Source organism: Lampris incognitus, chromosome 3 (assembly GCF_029633865.1).
Source record: "Lampris incognitus isolate fLamInc1 chromosome 3, fLamInc1.hap2, whole genome shotgun sequence".
NCBI lineage: Eukaryota > Metazoa > Chordata > Actinopteri > Lampriformes > Lampridae > Lampris > Lampris incognitus.
The window spans coordinates 13,744,209-13,764,104 of record NC_079213.1 but is presented as its reverse complement, the minus strand read 5'-3'; the positions used below and the strand labels follow the sequence as shown (position 1 = coordinate 13,764,104).

At 44.4% G+C, this 19,896-nt stretch overlaps 1 long non-coding RNA gene across 1 annotated transcript; it reads left to right on the top strand.

Moving 5' to 3' along the window:
- Nucleotides 1-614: 614 nt before the first annotated feature.
- LOC130110466 (uncharacterized) lies at nucleotides 615-15,854 on the top strand. The gene is made up of 3 exons (XR_008810044.1): nucleotides 615-644; nucleotides 14,493-14,530; nucleotides 15,773-15,854. It is a non-coding gene; the product is annotated as an uncharacterized LOC130110466 (long non-coding RNA).
- The last annotated feature ends 4,042 nt before the right edge of the window (nucleotides 15,855-19,896 follow it).

Here is a 19,896-nt window from a genome sequence, read left to right as displayed (position 1 = left end):
CTCTCTCTCTCTCTCTCTCTTCTCTCTACTCTCTCTCTCTCTCTCTCTCTCTCCTTCCTCTCTTCTTCTACTCTCTTTCCCCCCCTATCTCTCTCTTCCCCCCCCTCTCTCTCTCTTCTCTCTCTCTCTCTCTCTTCCCCCCCCTCTCTCTCTCTTTCCCCCTATCTCTCTCTCTCTCTCTCTCTCTCTCTCTCTCTCTCTCTCCTCTCTCTCTCTCTCTCTCTCTCTATCTCTCTCTCTCTCTCTCTCTCTCTCTCTCTCTCTCTCTCTCTCTCTCTCCAGGAACGACTCGGCTTGGCGTCTCACTTCCTCACTGCGCAGCGCTGAACTGCGTTGACGCGTCCAGTTTAGTTTTCTGTCCCCGGCGCGTCTCCGCCGGTGCTGAGCCGCACCGACCAGTCAACTCAACCTTCCCTCCGCTTTCTGTTGCGGACGGCCAGGCTGTCTGTCCACACGAGACGTTTAACCTCCACAGACCAGATCTGGCTACGAAGAGCGACTCCGGTGTGACGGATGATCGTTGTGCTGCTGTTGGTGTGTGACTCATTTTTCGGACAGTCTGCGTTTACAAGCTGATTTTTTTTGTGTCTTTTTAACTTTTTGTAGAGAGAATTTCCCCTGAGAGCCAAAGGACTTCAGTAAAGGTGGGTACATAGTGTGAAAGCAGTAGTGTCAGCTCAGCTTATTCCAGACGTGACATGTAGTCCAGGTGCAGGTCTGCATCATATGAGCTGATGAACTGCAGCACGCAACCGTGCAACTTTATCGTAAATACTCCCTTTGTGAGTGCGCAGGGAAACTGCTTTGCGGAAAGATCGATTCCTGTGTGCTGGCTGGAGCATCTGGAGCATCTGGAGCATCTGCCTTTCACTGTTTCACCAGCTACCTTTAAACACAAGTAGATGGAACTCGCAAATGACCGGCTGTTACCTGCCAACGCTGGCTGGTGGAGCACGCCAGCGTATACTAGATACCGTCATTTGTCTGGTGTGCGTGTGTGTGTGTGTGTGTGTGTGTGTATAGGGGGGGGGGTCATGCAGGCGGTACCTTCAAGCTTAAAGAGCCTGGATGTCTGTGGTTATAATACCCTGTATTTTTCGCCGCTTCCTGTGATAACCACCGCCCCAACTGAACAAATTATTAAACGCCCCCAACTCCACCAGTTTAGTGTCTTCCCTAGGCTGTTGCTGTTAGTAAAGACGTGTTTAAAAGCCAATTCACATGTCTAAAGAACTCAGAGAGAATTCATAGGCAGTGATAAATGAGAGAGAGAGAGAGAGAGGATGAGAGAGAGAGAGAGAGAGAGAGAGAGAGAGAGAGAGAAGAGAGAGAGAGAGAGAGAGAGAGAGAGAGAGGAGAGAGAGAGGAGAGAGAGAGGTTTCTGGTTCCAGATTTAATCCTTGGCTTGGAAACCTCGTATGTGTGACATTCAATCTTTTCACAGCAGATCCCGATCCAGATCTACACAGATACGTGTCACCGAGGTCGCAAGTACACACACAGAGAAAGAGGCAATAAAATCCGAGGAAAAAACTCACTTTTATGGGAGGCCTGAGGCAAATTATTATTTTATTGTAAACTACTAATAAGACACGTTAGTCCTAGCTAACGGGTCTGACCCTTTAGCCGAGCGGTTAGTGACGTCGCCTTGTGGTGCAGTACAACCGTATCGAATCCCGCACCGGGCAAGAAAATAACCGGTTACATTGGTGGCAGCGGTGGGATCCGGAAGTGTGCAGATCCTCAGAAGTCTCTTCGGAGCGCGGAATAACAAAGCGCGAGGGCGCGCTTCCGGGGAGGGTGACGACTGTAAACTACTAATAAGACACGTTAGGTTAGTGATGTCGCCTTGTGGTGCAGCATACCCCATATCGAATCCCGCACCGGGCAAGAAAATAACCAGTTACATTATTTTTGACGATTATTTTGCTAATGCCAGGATAAGACAACACGATTTCAGCCCGATTTTGACTCGACTTTGTCACATTTCCAGCGTCGGGCCGGATTATGAACGTCGGGGGAAAAAAGAAGGGGGCGTCTTACCTCGTGTAGTGTGACATAATCGAAGAACAGCGACGTGGCGTCTGGACGCGTCACGACGAAAAGTCTAGCACGTCAGAATGTTTGGTATTTTCCTGCCCCTCAGTCAACTACGACGTCGTCCTTGACGTTGACCAATAGGATGACAGGATGCTCTCTGGCGCACATCTTGTAACGGGCTCGTGTAGGTGGAGAGAGGCGTTTGGAGGCAGCCAGAAGCATGTGGGCTAGTTAGCAAGAGCCCCGGGGTAGCTGATTAGCTCAGTCGACAGACAACGAGATGGGGATTTTCCACACTGCTACTTTATTTCTATCACACATACATCGACCGTACAATGCCAGGTCTCCATAGCACCATGTTCAACGATCACACATGAACAGTAAAACACAAAAATCATAACCTGCGCCGACTTGTTACGGCGAGGGCTCGCTCGAAGCAGCACCGAGAACGCTCTGATCTAGTGCGTCACAACGAAACAATGGCGCTGTTTGGCATTGCGCTTATATTTACCGGACTGACTGTTACAACATGTAAACATGGCAAAGAGACAGCGATGCTGGCTGTCAGGGGGAACGACGAAACCGAGGACAGGTTGGCTGAGCAGTGTCAACAATACCCCTGCATGCCTTTTTGACGCTTCCTCGAGGGAGGACCATGACGGGAGTCAAAAAAGGCTAAATGTTGGCGAGGAATAGCGGGGGGCACTTCAGCAACCCGGTGAGTAGCTGGTTAAACTATGTGTAACGGGCATGGATAAGAAGACACGCTGGCCGCGGGCTCGCAGGTCTGACCCTTTAGTCTAGCGCAGTGTTTCTCAACCGGGGGTCCGCGGACCCCTAGTGGTCCGTGGTGTAATTGCAAGGGGTCCGTGAAAATAAATATCTTTAAAAAAAAGATCCTATGACATTTATAGAAATAGGATTATTTTACTCAAATGTGACTGAGACCTTTATCTACCTAAACTATAAAGGGTAACAGGACTTTTTTCTCTAATTACATCTGTTTCACAAGTGTAATTTATTGTATTTTAATAAGAGATCTCGCTCCCGTTTGCATTGTTAAAAGTTACTGCATAAAAATTCTGTTGTTACATATATCTGAAAGTTACTGAATACATATTCTGTTTTGTTACATATATCTGAAAGTTACTGCATAAGAATTCTGTTTTGTTAACTATATCTAAGTTACAACTGAAAGCTCTTATTTTTGCCCAAAGAGTGAATAAATGCTATAATGCAATTTAAAAGCAGTTTTCTACTGTTTCTATCAAATTGCAACCGCCCTCCCCCCAAGATCGGGTGGAGGGGTCCTCAGGGTAGATCAAAAATACGCAGGGGGTCAGGACCCCAAAAAGGTTGAGAACCACTGCGCTACACTATGCCAGGTTATCAATCCCCAGCTGCAACAGCGTCCACGGTCGTGGTTTTTTTCCCCTTTCCTTTCTTTTTTCTCTCAGAACACAAGACCGCCAGCATCACACACTGCGTTTCTGTACACATGAGACATGATTGACAATTTCTTGACCCTCCTCCCCGACGACCTATGAACCCGCGCAAGATCGTGAAAGGCAGCATACGATGATTGGTCGGGGTCATACTTGTAGCGTTGCCAGTCTCTCTGTCAAGACACGGCGAGATTGTAATGGCGCTATGATTTTATTCTTCATATATTTTACAATTCCATTATAACTCTGTTATCCTCTTTCAGTGTCGTCTTCTGTAAATTGTGTAAACACAACATCCATTGCACGTTGTCCATCTTGGGAGAGAGATCCCTCTGTTGCGTTCTATGAGGTTTCTTCCTATTTTTTCTTCCTGTTAAAAGGTTGTTGTTGTTCTTTTAGGGAGTTGTTTCTTATCCGATGCGAGGGTCTAAGGACAGGATGTTGTGTTCCTGTAAAGCCCCTTTAGGCAAATTTGTAATTTGTGATACCAGGCTTTGCAAATAAAATTGACTTGACTTGACTATGATTGCCTAATCTAACATGGTGACCATCATGAAAGACTGTGTAGTCTGATCCCGGCTTAAGTGTTTGTTGTTGTAATACTGAATTCGGCCACAATTTTTTTTTTTCACCTGGGCAAACGGGGGAAAAAAGGTTTTGGCGAGTACATTTTTTTGAAATGTCAGGATCATTTTCTGTGTTTGTTGTTGTGATACTAATTTCGGCCACATGAGGCTGAAGTGCACCACTAACCCATGTTCTAAATAGCCCAGTGAGCGCCAACCAGGATTTCAACGTTGCTTTCTTGTTGAAAACTGGGTGATATTCCGTCTGAACGTCTTAGACCTCCTTTTGCCCTCGTTTCAACCAGCTAACGTTTCTTTAATAGTTATTTTTCATTAATATATAGAACTGCTCCCATTACGATGTCCTAGAAGCTTCTTGTTGGCAGCACACAGCCTAAATAGTTCCATATTTGACATTTTATATGAAATATCAAATGCGTCGAAATTAAGTCTTCATGTAGACCACATTTCACCTACCAGTGCAATATGACTTCCGAGAAATACCTTCACACGAATCAATATCGTCTCTCAACCTACAGCTGAACAAATCACTAAAATGATTGTGTTTTGTGACACGTTGATGTTTTAACCACATTTTAGCTGGTTGAAGAGAGGTCAAAAAGAGGTCTTAGACTTCCAGAACCCAGTCTTTAACTAGAAATCAATGTTGAAATCCCGGTTGGTGCTCACTGGGCTATTAAGATTATCGGGTATTGTTGCTCTTCCGCCTCCTGTGGCCGAAATGAATATTACAACAACAAACGCTCAGAAAAATCATCCTGACCAAAAAAAAAATCACTTGCTTCTAGGGGCTTCCGTACACTTTAATACATTTACATCCAAACAACATGTTGTTTCTTAAACCAGAGCACCAACATCTAAACATCTTTCCTATCCCTCTCTATTCTTTATTGTAAGGCTGCTGATGACAAGATCGACAAATACATGTAATATTTCCTTTGCGCTATTTCCAGAAAGGTTTTAAGAATTAGCACATTTGCAGTGCTAACAGAAATAAAAAGGAAATTTCCCTTTGTGCTTTTGGCACTCTGGACTGGTGGTGAAATAGTAATGTGTTGATCCTGACATACATGAAGAGAGACTGTCAGCGATGCTGGTGAGTTAGCTGTGTGTGCCTGGACTATATGTATCTGCTTCCTTAGAGAAAGCCACTACAATGACTGGCAAATAGTTAACATTACAAATTATGAAAAGAACATTTTATTCATGTGGTGCTTTTCAGAAACAGAGCCAGAAAAACAAACAGACGAGAGTTGGGAATTGCCTTAACCTCAATGAAGATTGTGTCCAATCTCAAACTTTATCAGAGATGAAAATAAAGTTGTTGTTTTTTAAGAACTGATTTTCAAAGCTCAATCCGTTAAACGTGTAGTCATAACCATCAATGGAGGCTTGAAATAGTTCCCAGACACCATGACGTTGCATATTTCATAGACACAATGCTATGGGGCAAACTAAGCATGTATAAGCATGAGACTGAAAGCTCTTTTTGTTCTTTTTTGTTGAGAATAGAGAGTATGTTTGCACATTTAGATCTGTGAAAATTTCATTTAATGATCTGAGCTTCGCATCTGTTGGGGTTTTGCTCGGAGCGTACATATTCAACTTTATGTCTGAATCTGGATCTTAAACAGCGCAAATATCTGTTGAAAAGATGTAAAGTGAATATCTTTTTGTGGACATGCAGTGAAACAGATACCAAGAGAGTGCTGGGTTGCCCTATATCCTGCTACTGTATTTTTATCCTGTTTTGTAAGTCACCTTGTAACGCTGTTCAGAAAGGTGCGGTATAGATAAAGTTTATTATTATTATTATTATTATAATAAGACTGTGTGTGTGTGTGTGTGTGTGTGTGTGTGTGTGTGTGTGTGTGTGCGCGCACACACACATTTGTGTTTTATGGTCCTGAGAACTGTAAAGATACAATCTGGCCTTGGGTGGTAAACTTTTCTATTATAAACCTTCTTCCTGTTGGAGAGAAAGAAAGATAGATAGAGAGAAAGAAAGCTGGTGGAGAAGTGAAGAGGGAAAGAGGTGAATGAAGAGTTGTTGGTGAATGCTGTAGCTGTCATCTTGCTTCACTTCTTCATCAGTATGAACTTATAGTTGTCTGATGGGAAGTGGAGGTACTCACTTGTATTTGTGCAGTTTCGGCATCCTGTGGTTTTGTTCTATTTATAATGCTAAAAAATATACACTCTGTGTTAATGCAATGATCTAAACATTTTATGTGGAAATTTAATAGGCCAGTGCAGGAGTTTCTGATATCTTCTTAAATGCAAACCAGCAACAACGTTTAAAAGACATCAGCGGCGAAGCCAGATAATTTTTATAGGGGTGGCAAGGCCGAGACCATTACTCAAATTGTTGTGGCACAGAAACTGATGTCTCGTTATTTTTTTTTCTATGTGGCAAATCACTGTAGGCCAAATAGTCAATCTTTTTGGTCACTCACTCTTATCATGTGTTTAAGCAGGCAACAGTGACTGCCATGTTGAAGTACACCATGAGAACTCATATATAATAAGTTTTTTTTATGTAACCCTCAATTGATTAAAAAAATCTGGAACAGTTGTTAAAGTTATACTTTTTTAATTGCCGATAAAGCTCATAAGACACATAAGACACTCATGTCAAACAAACGCACAAGTTGTATTCTGCGGTTGCTGTGAACTGATTCACAAGGTCATCTAAGTCAAGGGACTTAGCTCGTCTAGACTTCACATTCGAAACACCCAGGTTGCTCAATTTTTCATTGTCCATGGTTGATCTCGAGTTAACTTTTAATGAGATTGAGTATTGAAAAGCTCCTTCCACTGGTATGGTGACCAAAATTTTACACAATCTAGAGTTATCATGAAACACCTCATGATACGGCTCAATGAATTTTGTCAGGTCGACTATGCTAGAGAGTTTCTCTGCCTACTTGGATTTTCCTCTCTAAGATTCTTCTTAACTGGTGTAATTCATGTCTGAGGTCTTCAATGTTGCATTCATAAATAGATGCAAAGGAAAAAAGAGCTTTCTCATCACAAAATGTAGCATTTGTGGGATTTAAGGCTTAAATACCCTTCATTACTTCACAGTTTGGTTTAGAGAACCATCTGTTCATCTCAGCAAGCATATTATCAAGGACAGGGTAAAATATCCTGTACAAAAAGTGTTCATGTTCTGCTCGGGACACCCACCTAGTTGAGACATCACACTATGTCCACCCAGCCTTCTGTTTAGCATTTTCTTTCTTTTGGGTGCAGGTTCTGTGTCAGTATTGCATTGTTCAGCAATATGTACCATTTTCATCCCTGCAATCTTTAAGAGTCTGCACAAGAGCTTCAACTAAATCCACAGCTAAACCTAAATCAAGGTTTGGAGAAAGGCATCTTGCCTCACCAAAAAGCTCAGTCAGAATAACCAGGAATCCTATGACCTGCAGGTACATTTGAGCTAGCAGGCATTGTGCTTCAACTGACCCATCACCACTCTTTTCTTCATCTGTTTCGTCAAGGACACAGATAACAGCAGGCAGTCTATCAAGAATAATATGACAATCCTTGTGTCGACAGGCCCACCTTGTGTCACTTAGCTTGCTTGTTGAGCCACTTTGTATGAACATAAGACCCAGACATAAACATGTGTAGTTTTTGCACGAGAGAAAAGAAGCATTGACAGTGTCAACAAGAACCAGATTAAGGCAATAAGCATTACCATGAACATAAGGGCCTACTTTGCCACCTCCTTAAGATGAGCCTGAATGCCAGAGTTCTGGCCGCTCATTACAGATGCTTAGTAGTAGGCTTGTCTAACCAAATTGTGTCTATATTCAAGTCATACATATCCTAAGGATATGTATTATTTTGCCCACCAACCCTGCAGCATTAAGATGCTTTGCAGCTTGCAAGTGCAAAAGAAGCTCTCTTTTACAGCTCCCCTGTAATAACACCTGAAAACAAGAGAAATTTGTTCTTTCTTTTTTTTACATCTTTGGTTTCATCAGCCATAAGGGCAAAAACTCAACTTTCCTTGACCTCACTGATAATGGTGGAGTGCACCATTTCTGCTAAAATGTCCAGCGTATCATTTTGGATGTGGTGGGTTGTGTACTTAGCGTCACAGGCTCCTTTCAACTTCTTTTTAACAACTGTGTTGTGGTTACCAAGAATCTCTAATAGAGCAAGGGAGTTTTCCTTTGTTGTCTGAATCCATTGCTTCCCTATGACCCCTATGCACCATGCTTTGTGTTGCAGTTAACAGTAACACTTCAGCTACACTTTTAATACAATACCGTTTTTCCTGTATTTGTTTTGTGTGCTCTTGTGACAGTTTATTCATCAAAGATGTCTTGTTTGATTCTTCTTTCTCAAAAAATTCCCATGCTATCATGGCATTTATGAGTGCATCAGACTTGGCATGGGAAGTAAAGCCTCCATCTTTGAACATAGCCTTTTCCAGTTTTTATAACCTATATCTGAATTGAAAACTGGTTCAGTGTTTGGACGGCCAAAGTGCCTGCAGGCATAACAATAAACAGCATCCTTGGACTGAGAGCATTTAATACACTTGTGATAGGAATACCATGAGGCCTTTAAGTTTCTTCGCTTATCCCCCATGACTGTCCTTGGAAATACTGTAAGCTGTGGCTGGACTGGTGCTTTGGCTCGAGAACTGGAGATGCCTAAAATGAGAAAAAGACTTTTAAGTCATATCAGTTTTGCTACTCAATACGTCGATATGTATCGTATGCGAGTGTATGAATGTGAGTCATATCCCTGGTGGCTGACTCTGGTCAGGGCATTTCGCTGAAGGCCCAACTGTGTTGTTGTGCCCTTGATGCACAGGACGTCTTTAATCTGTCAATTGAGATACGCAAGTTAAGATAATAACTGTAACATGTTTTGATGTCACGAGTGCGGACCACATTTTGTAATTGGTTTCTTGAAATGTCATGATTTAAGTCAAACAGATACAATAAAGACAGTAGCACTGCAGTGTGGCTTGTGGTTGGCATACTGTAACCTACCTTGACATCCACTTTGGTGAGTGCACTTTGGGGGCTGTGCTCTGCCATCACTGTCACTGTCTGACAGGGTAAGTCTATCATCTGTTGGTAAAGACACGTAAGTTAAAATCATCATGCCAGCTTTTAAGGTGATGAACTTTTTACTTGTATTGGCTTTGAAAAGAATATTCCAAATCATCTGTTGAAGGCAGAATCCAAGAGGTACTGTAGCTAAATACATGAGGCAGGTGGTGTGTGGTACCTGCAGGGGTTAAAGTGGGATTTGGTAAGTGGGGGATCTCTGTATTAGAGAGGTGGGCAAAAGTGCGGGAGTGATAGTCGGCCTCAATACTGCGTCTCAAATCAGGAAATTAACCCTACGAGCACATGCACACACACACACACTACATGCTCAAAAAATCACTGGCTACATGTTCAATTGCAATGCATTTTAATCAGTCTTTTGTATTAGTTGAAAGTGCCACAACTAGCCAGCAACGTCAGCAACTAGCTAGCAACGTTACCGGGTGGAAGATAGCTAGTTAGCTAGCTAGCTAACGTTACGTTCGCTAACGTTAGTTGCTTGAATGAAAACCACAGCAGAGCTACACAAAACTATTGGAAATACTATTGGAAATACACTGAAGATACTCACTCTTTATGCACCCCAATCCAAGATAATAGTGCAGGTAGCAGGTTGACGCTCTCGAGTCTTGTCCGCCTGGTGCGGTGAACAGACCCTGACCCGTGAGTGTGAAGCCAGTCTCTTTTGATGTCAAGTCTGCTGAAGCCAGACAGCAGGCAGGTGCGGGTCACGTGAGGACGCGATATCGTTCAAACTTTTAGAAAAAGTAAAGTAGTATAAAAATAGAAGAACGACTTTATTTGCGATTTATTTTGTAATGCTTGTGAATTGGCTGCATCATGTTTTTTTGTTTTAAATTTTACTGTGACAAAAAGGTTGAAATTACTCCTGTCTACAGAGTGCCGGATCTCAGCTCCGGTTGACTTGGGGGAGGAGGGGAAGTGCCGGTGTCGGGATCCGGGTAGCTCCGGCCCACTTTAATCACTGGGTACCTGTAAGTCCACTTCCTTGAGTGCTCATGGTTGCTCTACTCCTTTTTTTTTTTTTTGGTGGATTTTTTTCTCCCCTTTTTCTCCCAAATTGTATCCGGTCAATTACCTCACTCTTCCGAGCTGTCCAAATCTCTGCTCCACCCCCTCTGCTGATCTGGGGAGGGCTGCAGACTACCACATGCCTCCACTGATACATGTGGAGTCAACAGTCGCTTCTTTTCACCTGACAGTGAGGAGTTTCACCAGGGGGACGTAGCACATGGGAGGATCACGCTATTACCCCCAGTCCCCCCCGAACAGGCAATCCCGACCGACCAGAGGAGGTGCTTGTGCAGCAACCAGGACACATATCCACATCTGGCTTCCCACCTGCAGACATGGCCAATTGTGTCTGTAGGGACGCCCGACCAAGCGAGAGGTAACGCGGGGATTCGAACCGGCGATCCTCATGTTGGTAGGTAACGGAATAGACTGCTACGCTACCCTACGCGACCCTGACAGCAGGATAAGCAGTTTGGATAATGGATGGATGGGTTGCATCAAGCACATAAAGAGAATCTGAAGTTTGAAAATGATGGCGCATTTCACACTACAGGATATTATTAAGATTATTGTGCCAGAGGGAACAATGCACTACCTCACGTTATCCCATGTGATCTCATGGGGAAGCCGATGTAAACAAAATCTCTTTCTCCATATGGTTATGATATGTCTTGGAAGACATATTTTCTCTGCAGTTGTATTTTTGCGTATTGAGAAATCTTTCCTCCATCTCAGCTATCCAACACACTCGTACAACTGCTTGGGGTTTCTTCACGGTCACAATTTTGTCTCCTTGTAGAAATGTCTCTCTCATTGTCTATTGTGGTCCGCTCAGAAAGTAGTGATGTAATCATCCAGATATTAAATCCTACATATCAAACACGTTTAAAAACGATCAGGGAGGCCCAGATGAGTCTGCGAGCAGTTTGGGAGGTTTAAGATTGGACCTGTAAACCCCTGACATTACCAGGTAATCTGGGCCAAACATCAGTACCGACAGAGGTCCCAGACCGGATTTCTCTTCCGATTATCAGCAGGGGTGAATCGGGGATAAATTGGCCCAAAACTCCTGTAGCCTGACCCTGGCTTTACTGTAGAGCTCTGTCTCTTTCTCGCTCTCATCCTGCATCTTCCTCTCCGCACAACTCTCTCCCTTCTCTCATTACTTGGCTTCTTACCACACTGGCTGACATAGGAAGTTATCTATCTTTTCATTGTGACAGGTACAACATTAAATATAGCATCCTTAACATTATGGGAAGTACTAGCAAAGTTATACATTTGCATTACTTTGCCTATTAACATTTGGCTGCCAACTCTCATACACTGAGTTTGAGATTCACATTTGAACACCATCTCACGCTAGCATGAATATGTGGAAAAAAGAAATTCTATTGATTTATATGCATCTTTAGCCAAAAATGTGATAGACAAAGACTGACCAAAACTATCTTATGCCAAGTCCCCAGTGAAAGTTGGCAGCCTTGCTTGAAATGGTTGCTGTTTTACAACCGTATTGGAGCTGCTATATGCTTATTCAAACTGAATATTTCCTTTTCCAGGAAACTGACACAGTTAGACTGTTTATAGCTTATGACTTAAATACGGGTAATACATTTTACGAGATCACATCTCATCATTGTGTACCCCAGTCATCCCTTGATCAGCCATAACATTAAAACCACCTGCCTAATGTTGTGTAGGTCCCCCTCGTGCTGCCAAAACAGCTCTGATCCATCGAGGCATGGACTCCACAAGACCTCTGAAGGTGTCCTATGGTATCTGGCACCAAGCTGTTAGCAGCAGATCCTTTAAGTCCTGTAAGTTGTGAGATGGGGCCTCCATGGACTGGACTTGTTTTTCCAGCACATCCCACAGATGCTTGATCGGTTTGACATCTGGGGAATTTGGAGGCCAAGGCAACACCTTGAACTCTTTGTCATGTTCCTCAAAACATTCCTGAACAATTTTTTGCAGTGTGGGAGGGCACATTATCCTGCTGAAAGAGGCCACTGCCATCAGGGAATACCACTGCCATGAAGGGGTGTATCTGGTCTGCAGCAATGTTTAGGTAGGTGGTACATATCCAAGTAACATCCACATGAATGCCAGGACCCAAGATTTCCCAGCAGAACATTGCCCAGAGCATCATACTGCCTCCACACGCACCCGGCCATCCACATGATGTAAAAGAAAACATGATTCATCAGACCAGGCTCCTTCTATTACTCCATGGTCTAGTTCTGTGGCTCACGTGCCCATTGTAGGCACATTTGGCGGTGGACAGGGCAGTTGGGCACTCTGACTGGTCTGTGGCTATGCAGCCCCATACCCAGCAAGCTGCGATGCATTGTGTGTTCTAAGAACTGTCTAAACCAGCATTAATTTTGCTGAGCTACAGTGGCTCTTCTGTGGGATGGGACCAGACGGGCTAGCCTTCATTCCCGCATCAGTGAGCCTTGGGCACCCATGATGCTGTCGCCAGTTCACCGATTGTCCTTCCTTGGACCACTTTTGGTAGTTACTGACCACTGCAAACCAGGAACAATCCACGAGACTTGAAGTTTTGGAGATGCTCTGACCCCGTCGTCTAGCCATCACAATCTGGCCCTTGTCAAAGTCCAACAGATCCATACACTTGCCCATTTTTCCTGCTTCCAAAACTTCAACTTCAAGAACTGACTGTTCACTTGCTGCCTAATATATCCCACCCCTTGACAGGTGCCATTGTAACGAAATAATCCATGTTATTCACTTACCTTTCAGTGGTTTTAATGTTTTCACTGATTGGTGTAACATGCAAACACAAAGTGAAGAAAACAAAGTGAATACACTTCTTTCTACATGTTAGAAGTTTTCCTGCAATTATACTGCCGAGACTTCTCTCCTCAAGCTGCAGGCAGCGGGTGGTGGCTGGCTAGAGGGGCTGTGAGAGTACTACCTGGTTGCATGCGGTTGAATGGGGCATGGTTGCATTATTAAAATGCGTCCGTATGGGAACAACGGTCGTAGAGAAATGGTTCTGCAAAAAAAGTTCTGGCTGAAAAGCGGGGTTGTGTTGGGTGACCAGAGTGGTGGCAAGACTTTAGTCTGTGGTGGGCCACCATAGGCAGGACACCACTTGGCTCCGCCTATGAGACACACACACACACACACACACACACACACACACACACACACACACACACACACACACACACACACAGACTTAATAATAAGATAGCCAACACTTTTGCTACTGCCTTAGGCTAATGTCCAGTGTCCTCAACCTTGTTTACATAGAGCAGTCTCAACAACAAAATGCCATGTGCTTTACATGAAATGAAACGGCACAGATGGAAATAAGATGATGATAAAAGAAGAAAAAGACAAAATGAATAAATACACAGATAGATGAAGAATTAAACCTTCATAAAATGGAGATGAGTTATTGTTGAGGTGCTGGCATAAGGATTTGGTCATGATACATTTGCAGTTAATAAAATATGATCTGTTTGTGAACTGCTGTCAACACCGACTCAGATGTTTCTAATACAGTCACCACATTGATCTTTCTTTCTTTCTTTCTTTCTTTCTTTCTTTCTTTCTTTCTTTCTTTCTTTCTTTCTTTCTTTCTTTCTTTCTTTCTTTCTTATTATTCTGCTGGAGACTGGATGATTGTCTCCCCCTCTGTCTCCCTCTCTCACTCCCTCCTCCCTCCCTCTCCTCCCACTCTCTTTCTACTCTCTCCCTCTTTCTCTGTTCCCCTGTCTCTCTCTTCCTCCTTCCTCTGTCTCTCTCTCCTTCCTCTCTCTTTCTCCCTCTCTCCCTGTCTCTCTCCCTCAGTTTCTCTCCTCCCTCCTACTCTCCCTCTTTCTCTATCCCTCTGTCTCTCTCTTCCTCCTTCCTCTCTGCCTCTCCCTCCTACCTCTCTCTCTTCCGCCTACCTCTTTCTCTCCCTCCTTCCTGCCCCCCCCCCACTCCCTCCCTCCCTGGTTCCAGGAACGACTCGGCTTGGCGTCTCACTTCCTCACTGCGCAGCGCTGAACTGCGTTGACGCGTCCAGTTTAGTTTTCTGTCCCCGGCGCGTCTCCGCCGGTGCTGAGCCGCACCGACCAGTCAACTCAACCTTCCCTCCGCTTTCTGTTGCGGACGGCCAGGCTGTCTGTCACACGAGACGTTTAACCTCCACAGACCAGATCTGGCTACGAAGAGCGACTCCGGTGTGACGGATGATCCGTTGTGCTGCTGTTGGTGTGTGACTCATTTTTCGGACAGTCTGCGTTTACAAGCTGATTTTTTTTGTGTCTTTTTACTTTTTGTAGAGAGAATTTCCCCTGAGAGCCAAAGGACTTCAGTAAAGGTGGGTACATAGTGTGAAAGCAGTAGTGTCAGCTCAGCTTATTCCAGACGTGACATGTAGTCCAGGTGCAGGTCTGCATCATATGAGCTGATGAACTGCAGCACGCAACCGTGCAACTTTATCGTAAATACTCCCTTTGTGAGTGCGCAGGGAAACTGCTTTGCGGAAAGATCGATTCCTGTGTGCTGGCTGGAGCATCTGGAGCATCTGGAGCATCTGCCTTTCACTGTTTCACCAGCTACCTTTAAACACAAGTAGATGGAACTCGCAAATGACCGGCTGTTACCTGCCAACGCTGGCTGGTGGAGCACGCCAGCGTATACTAGAGATACCGTCATTTGTCTGGTGTGCGTGTGTGTGTGTGCGTGTGTGTGTGTGTGTGTGAGTGTGTGTGTGCGCGCGCGTGTGTATGGAGGAGGGCATGCAGGCGGTACCCTCAAGCTTAAAGAGCCTGGAGGTCTGTGGTTATAATACCCTGTATTTTCGCCGCTTCCTGTGATAACCACCGCCCAAACTGAACAAATTATTAAGCGCCCCCAACTCCACCAGTTTAGTGTCTTCCCTAGGCTGTTGCTGTTAGTAAAGACGTGTTAAAAGCCAATTCACATGTCTAAAAGAACTCAGAGAGAATTCATAGGCAGTGATAAATGAGAGAGAGAGAGAGAGAGACGGAGAGAGAGAGAGAGAGAGAGAGAGAGAGAGAGAGAGAGAGAGAGAGAGAGAGAGAGGTAAGGGGTTTCCGGTTCCAGCTTTAATCCTTGGCTTGGAAACCTCGTATGTGCGACATTCAATCCTTAGTCGCTTTTTCACTGTAGAGCCATAGCCGGATCCTTCTACACAGATATCACCCAGGTCCCAAGTACACACACACACACACACACACACACACACACACACACACACACACACACACACACACACACACACACACACACACACACACACACACACACAGAGGAAGACAGGAAATAAAACCCAAGAAAAAACTCCCTTTGATGCATTTGCATCTAAGCAGCATGTCGTTTCTTAGACCAGAATACCAGCACGGTGGTGGGCCTGGTGGTAAAATGGTGAGATGTTGGTCCTGACATGAAGAGAGGCTGTCAGAGGTGCTGGGGAGTTAGCTGTGCGTGCGTGGGCTGCGTGTATCTGCTTCCTGAGAGAAAGCCACCGCAACGACTGCTGAATAGTTAACAATGTAAATTATGAAACGAAAAATGTTATTCATGTGGTGCTTTTCAGAGCCGGAGCCAGAAAGACAAACAGACGAGAGTTGGGAATCGCCTTAACCTCAATGAAGATTGAGCCCAATCTCAAACTTAACCAGAGATGAAAATAAAGTTGTTGTTTTTTTTAAGTACTGATTTTCAAAGATTAGTCCGTTAAACGTGTAGTCATAACCATCAGTGGAGGCTTGAAATAGTTCCCAGACACCATGACGTTGCATATTTCATAGACACAATGCTATGGGGCAAACTAAGCATGTATAAGCATGAGACTGAAGGCTCTTTGTTCTTGTTTATTGAGAATAGAGAGTATGTTTGCACACTTAGATCTGGGAAAATTTCATTTAATGATCTGAGCTTCGCATCTGTTGGGGTTTTGCTCGCAGCGTACTTATCAGACTATATCTGAAACTGGATCTTAACTGGCGCAAATATCTGTTGAAAAGATGTAAAGTGAATATCGTTCTGTGGACATGCAGTGAAACAGATACCAAGAGAGTGCTGGGTTGCCCTATATCCTGCTACTGTATTTATGACACTTTATGTGTGTGTGTGTGTGTGTGTGTGTGAGAGAGAGAGAGAGAGAGCGAGAGCGAGAGTTGGGGGCATGGGAGTTTATGGTAGGATCAAATGTCTCTCAGCCACTTTGCAGTAATTTGATTAGAATACAGTGTCTTGTTGAGACGGTGGTGTGCGTTGTCGTAGCCCGTCTGCTTAGTTGATCACACCATCTATCTGTCTGGGTGCCTACCTGTATGCCATTGTGATCAATGTCATTTCAGTGTTTTCACAGTAGCCCACTTTACTCGGTAATTATATTAGTAGCAGCCTACGTAGCTAGCATTATGAGCTATCTCATTTTCATCACTCTGATAATGCGCAATGCGATTTAACATAAAATATTTGCTTTACGTTTAACTCACCTTGCAGTGTCAAAACGACATCTTTTTTTGGGGGGGGATCCCCCCCCTTTTTTCTCCCCAATTGTGCTTGGCCAATTACCCCACTCTTCCGAGCTGTCCCGGTCGCCGCTCCACCCCCTCTGCTGATCCGGGGAGCGCTGCAGACTACCACTTGTCTCCTCTGATACATATGGAGTCGCCAGCTGCTTCTTTTCACCTGACAGTGAGGAGTTTCGCCAGGGGGACGTAGCACGTGGGAGGATCACACTATTCCCCCCAGTTCCCTCTCCCCCCAAACAGGCACCCCAACCGACCAGAGGAGGCGCTAGTGCAGCGACCAGGACACATACCCACATCTGGCTTCCCACCCGCAGACACGGCCAATTGTGTCTGTAGGGACGCCCGACCAAGCCGGAGGTAACACGGGGATTCAAACCTGCTATCCCCGCATTGGTAGGCAACAGAATAGACTGCTGTGCTAACCAAACGCCCCCCAAAAACAACATCTTGATTTCATGTTGTAAAATATTTGTTTCTAACCATCTCTTCAGTCTGCAGTAAGCTGAAGTAACCACCATCCATTTTCTCACATCAGATGAGATTAGCTAATGTTTATCATAAGAACATAATTTTCTCATTTGTTTGTGCAAAAAAGAAGAAAAAAACCCAGCTGTGACTGATTTTTGGGTGACATCCTCTATCAGTGGGCAGTCATCTAGTAGTGTTGATCCATGTCCCTCATACCATTGCAACACCTGTGACACTACAGGTTGCACAATATGGCTCAAATCCATCATCGGACCAAAACATAACGACGTGGCTGCTAGCGCTGCAAGCAGATTAGCACTGCCAGTTAATATAGTGTCACATCCTGTCACATCCGTCACCATTGTGGGTTGAGTTGTTGCACTGAACGTGGGATATGTCCTCACACAAACTTGCTGTTTTCCTTGTCGTTTGTGGATTAAGATGCTGATCGGTTGGTGGCATTTGCAAGGCTAGGCGGCAAACTCCTGCTGAGACTGAGATGGAACGTGAGGGGTCCCTCAGGAGGTAGGAACACACACACACACACACACACACACACACACACACACACACACACACACACACACATACATGTGTGCAAACAAACCTCATGTAAATGTTATGCTGAGATGATCTATATTTTAGGTGTACCCTCTAAACTATGCTGGTGTTTCTACAGAAATACTCAGTAGAATAGTGTTGAAGCTAGTACACCGGTATTGGTCAAATTTAACTGTGAAAAACAAATCTTCTCTTTTTCCCGTCCATTATCCAAGCCGCTTATCCCAATCGGTGTCGCGGGAAGCTAGAGCCTATCCCAGCAGTCACTGGGCAGCAGGCGGGGAGACACCCTGGACAGGCCGCCAGTCCATCACAGCGCCCCTTTTCCCATCATATCTTGTAAATCACTTAACAAGAGAACGAGGATGTGTTTTTTGAACGGTATTTTAAGTGTAGATTACAGTATTAGAAACACTTCTATCTTTTTCTGCCCGCCAACTGACATCACGATACGTCACTTCGCGGCCAGAAAAAAAACTCGGTTTCACAGAAATGATCAGGAACGACCCTGTGATGGCCACACGATGACTGCTGGGATAGGCTACAGCATCCCGCGACCCGAATTCGGATAAGTGACTTGGATAATGGATGGATGGATGGATGGATGAACCTTGTAAATCATCGGGATAGATAACCACAGGAGGGTAAAAATCAATGTCCTTAGCACAGCTTTGAACTGAACAGCGGATGAAGTTGGAGAGAAAACTTGTCCAACACCATGCTGGTGTGTCGTCATTCACTCGGTCCATCCAAGGGAATAGAAATGCAAATCAATGTGCCTGCAACTAATCTTAATAGATGCATTATATAAGTGGGCTCGCCACCCTGACAGGGACTCAATCCCTCATAAGAAACTGACCAAAGAATCTGCACCACGTGGCTGTTTCAGATGAAGCCACACGGCAACCATGAGATGGCAACAAAACTTATTTGAGAGTCTCCCACAGAGTAAAGTGCACCTTCAGGCTCAGAGACTCAAAATGTTGCTATATATACAACAAAATACTGCTGTATTTATGCCTTTCTATATTGTATTAGATACTGGAAAGCTTCTTTTCTAAGCCGTGGCTGAAGATCTCTATCTCTGACTCTCTGATTGTTGGTTTCATGCAAATAAGCGGGTGCATTCGATGTGGGATTAACTGAAATAAACTGGCCTCTCAGTGATGCCACTCTGACATCTTGATTTGACCTTTTGTTATTCTTAGTGCAATCTTCAAGGAAATCACTTGCATTCAGAACTTGACCAGGAAGAATTGATACCATGAAGAAATGTGAACGGTCCGCATTCTTTTTTTTCTTCTTTTCTACTTAATAAGACATTCAGGGGAAGACAGAGAGGTTTTGTCACTAGGCCTCCAGCAGTGTCAGCAGCAGTTTTCTGTGCAAAACGGTATTTTCAATGCGTTAAATTATTTTTCTTATTACTAATTGCAGCGTATTTACTGAAACAAGGGTGGCATGGTGGCGCAGTGGTTAGCGCGGTCACCTCACAGAAAGAAGGTCCTTGGTTCGAGCCCTGGGGTAGTCCAACCTTGGGGGTCATCCCGGGTCATCTTCTGTGTGGAGTTTGCATGTTTCTCCCCATGTCTGTGTGGGTTTCCTCCGGGGGCTCCAGTTTCCTCCTACAGTCCAAAGACATGTAGGTCGGGTGAATTGGCCATACTAAATTGTCCCTAGGTGTGAATGTGTGGTGTGGTGTGGGTCATACTGATGCATGCTTTTGTGTATGGTGTGGCATTGTGTAGATGTTAATTGTTAGTCCAACCCATGAAGGTCTCATTCAGTGACGGGGGTGGTGTGTTTCTCTGGAGCTTTCCTGTAAAAGGCTCACAAAGGTGAACAGAAAAGCGAGATACATAAGCACACACACACACACACACATTCCATAATGACCTCATTCATTTATCCTTTTATTCATTTACACGCCCCTCTCCCCCTTCTTTTGTTTAGTAATTTGACCAGCCTATTTTCCCTTGACTCTTCCTGTTGTTTCGGAGTTAAGTGCCCTCAATAGAGATTCATCCAACAAAATGAGGTGCCTATTCATGCATGTCCTTTGAAGGCAACAGTACATGTCTTATTTGACTAAAAATCTACCGAGATGATTTTTGTTTTAAAGCAGAAAATGGTTTGTGTCTTTGCTTTG